The sequence below is a fragment of the Lygodium microphyllum genome, chromosome 25 (genome assembly GCF_053477565.2).
Source record: "Lygodium microphyllum isolate KBCC chromosome 25, Lygodium_microphyllum_v1.1.10, whole genome shotgun sequence".
Lineage (NCBI taxonomy): Eukaryota > Viridiplantae > Streptophyta > Polypodiopsida > Schizaeales > Lygodiaceae > Lygodium > Lygodium microphyllum.
The window spans coordinates 105,297,716-105,301,129 of NC_141159.1; the positions used below are offsets into that span (position 1 = coordinate 105,297,716).

At 40.7% G+C, this 3,414-nt stretch overlaps 1 pseudogene; it reads left to right on the forward strand.

Moving 5' to 3' along the window:
• The first annotated feature begins 1,254 nt into the window (after positions 1-1,254).
• LOC148014584 (uncharacterized) lies at positions 1,255-3,414 on the forward strand (annotated as a pseudogene).

Below are 3,414 nucleotides of genomic sequence, written 5' to 3' on the forward strand. Positions count from 1 at the left end.
AAACATTAACATGAAGGTAAGTTAAGGAACTGTTTAATCTTCTTTTATCTTGTCTTTGTGTCCGTGCCCTAAATTACATAAAGGAACTTGTGATTAACGGGTTAATTAATGAAGCTGTTTTTATATGTCAAACATAATGTGCTGTAGGTAACTAGATAACTAAAACAACCCCCGAGGAAAGCGTGGTGGATGTGACCCCGATGGGTCTATCCTATGAAAGGGTGGTCTCAGTTAGCCGAGAGCTTTCCTCAAAGGAAATGTTAACGAGAAATGTTAGGAAAAGTTAGACGATGACCTTAAACAATGTTGGTTAGAACCCTAATTCATACCGTTTTAGGGGACCGAAATGGGACTATGCCGTACGGGTAGAGAGGTCGAGCGATGCATCCCTCTCGTTTCCCATTCTCTTTGAACCAAGTGCGGTATGAGTCTACTTTGGTCCAGTTGTATCTGCGCAAAGTGGAGCAGTTGTAGACTGACGCTAGAAGGCTATTAGGAAGACCTGACTACTAGGAACCCGGACTTCAGGTCATCCTAGTGGGAACGGTCGGATAAGTTCTGTTGCGAGGCAGACTCGAGAGACCCTAGTTGGCAAACCCCGTGTCATTCCTTGGGAGTGCCAGGCAGCGTCTTCTAAATTGATCTCTTGATGGACTACTAGAAGAAGGACATCAAGGATAGGGTCCATGCAAGGATTAAGCAACATCAGAAGAAGTACCTAGAAGAAGATGATGAGCCAAAGATTATAGAGGATCAGTTCCAGTCTCAACCTACAAATCAGCTTCCAGTAAAGGAGGACAAAGACTAGTTTGAGGTACTCATTAACTCTCCTCTACAGTTATCTTTAGATCAAGCTATTAAGTTTAGTCCCAGCATTCAAGGAAAGATTACTGAAGAAGCTGCAAGGCCACCCAGAAGAGGTGATACGGGAGACAGCCTGATGCCATGTTGCACACTATTGATCCAATCGATGTGGATTTTGTGGTACCAGTTATCAAGGTAACTTTTCATGGCACTTTGTTTGAAGAAGTATTGTTGGATGGTGGATCAGGTGTTAATATATTGCGAGAAGATGTGTATAGAGGTTTGGGATTAGGGAAATTATCCCTAGCCCCATTCCAAGTTAAGATGGCTGACCAGAGGAGAGTTCAGCCTTTAGGCATTCTAAAGCAGCAATCTATTCAGATTTTAGGTATGAGCTTTATGGTGAACTTTGTGGTGTTGAGGATGAAGGATTCACATTCATCATACAAGATGTTATTGTGCAGACCTTGGTTTAGGATGGCCAAAGTAAAGCAAGACTGGGGAGATAATGTGGTAGTGCTCGAAAAAGGAAAGCAGTCTGTGACAATTTCCATGCAGGGAAGGAAGCACATTTCCCTTAAGTCAAAGCCTTTGTTTGCCCAAACAATTAATCTGGATGTGGAGGTTGAAGATGATGAGGAGAAAGAGTTCTTGAAGGCTAACCCAACCATTGTACCTATTTTTGATGTGGATGTTAAGCAAATACTTCAACAAGATGAAGAAAAGGGAGTTGGAAGTTTAGAGTCAGTACCAAGACAGGTAGTGCAAGGTTCAGAAGTCATTCAATTGTTGGATCAGCAGTCATCAAGGAGCAGGTTGAACAGGAAGAAAAAGAGGCCAGGCTAATGGCTGAAAGGATTTATACAAAAAGTTTGGAAGTTCTAATAGGGTGAAGGAGGATGAGGTAAAAGAAGTGAATTTAGGGGCTGAAGAAAATCCAAGGATGGTTAGGGTAAGTGTGCATGTGGAAGGAGATTTCTTGGAAGAACTGATGTAGTTGTTGTAGGAATACAAACATCTATTTGCTTGGGATTACTCACAGGTTAAGGGTATTGATCTAGCTTTGCATCAACATCATATCAATCTAAAGAAGGATGCTATATCTATAATCCAACAAAGGTACATAATGAATCCCAACTTTGCCAAGCAAGTGAAATAAGAAATTGATAAATTGTTATCTGTTGGGTTCATTAAGCCTGAAGTGTCCTGGTTGTCACCTATCATTGTGGTCCCTAAGAAGAATGGGAAGCTAAGGGTATGTGTTGATTACAGAAATTTGAATGCTGCCACCATCACTGGTCCCTTTCTTATGCCCTTCTGTGATGTAGTCTTAGATGCTGTGGCAGGACATGAAATGTATAGCTTCCTTGACAGTTTCTCAGGTCATAATCAGATCAAGGTGGCACAAGAGGACTAGCACAAGACAACCTTTATAACAGAGTGCAGTGCTTTTGTGTACACTATCATGAGTTTTGGGCTGAAGAATGGTCCTCCATCTTTCAACTTTGTAGCCTTGAGCCTTATTTGCAAGACTTCATGAGAGTTTTTGTTGATGATTTCTCTGTATTTGGGAAGAGGGACTTGCATCTGATGCACTTGAGAATGTGTTTTGAAAGATGCAGAAGGTTTAGCATGGCCCTTAACCCTTATAAGAGTGTTATAGCAATCAGAAGTGGTATTCTTTTGGGACATGTGGTATCCCAGGAAGGTATGGCCATTGATGTGAAGAAAGTTGAAGCTATTTAAGTAGCTAAGTCTCCAGGTAATATTAAAGAATTGAGCAGGTTTTTGGGGCAAGTCAAGTGGCATTCCAGGTAAATCAGGTATCTGGCTAATGTATGTTTACCCTTAACTCATCAATCCAAAAAAGATCAGCCTTTTGTGTGGAACAAACCTCAGGAGAGATCTTTTTAGTTGTTAAAAAATATGATGTACGTAGCACCAGTCCTGCAACCTCCTAAGTGGTCATTCCCATTTCATGTGATTGTTGATGCTTCAAATGTAGCAATTGGAGGTGTTTTAATGCACGAGAAAGAGAGAGGATGGTTCAAACATGTATACTATGCAAGTAGGGACTTGACAACAATTGAGAGGAACTATAGTGTCATTGAGAGAGAAGCTTTAGGCATGGTTTACTCTTTGACTAAATTTAGACATTATTTGCTGAGTAACATGGTTATATTCCATGTGGACCACCAAGCTTTGTTGTATCTGATCAAGAAGCCCTTGCTAACTTTAAGATTAGCAAGATGGATGTTATTACTTCAAGAATTTGATTTTGTTATTGTGCATACTCCTTGTAAAGAACATGATGTGGCAGATTATTTAAGCAGGTTGGAGGCAGGAGAAGTACCGATGGGAGTTAATGATGAATTGCCTGATGCTGAATTGTTTGGAGTACCTGATGTTGTGCCTGCATCTTGGTATGATCAAATGCTTGTATTTTTGAGTGATGGTACTATGCCATCAAGTTTTTCTCCTTATCAGAGGAAGAAGTTTGCTCTCAAAAGTAGACCATTCTTAGTTATTGCAAGAGCTTTGTATAAAAAGGGTATTGACCAGGTGATTAGGAGATGTGTTCCAGAGTTTGAGCAACATGCAGTCCTTTAG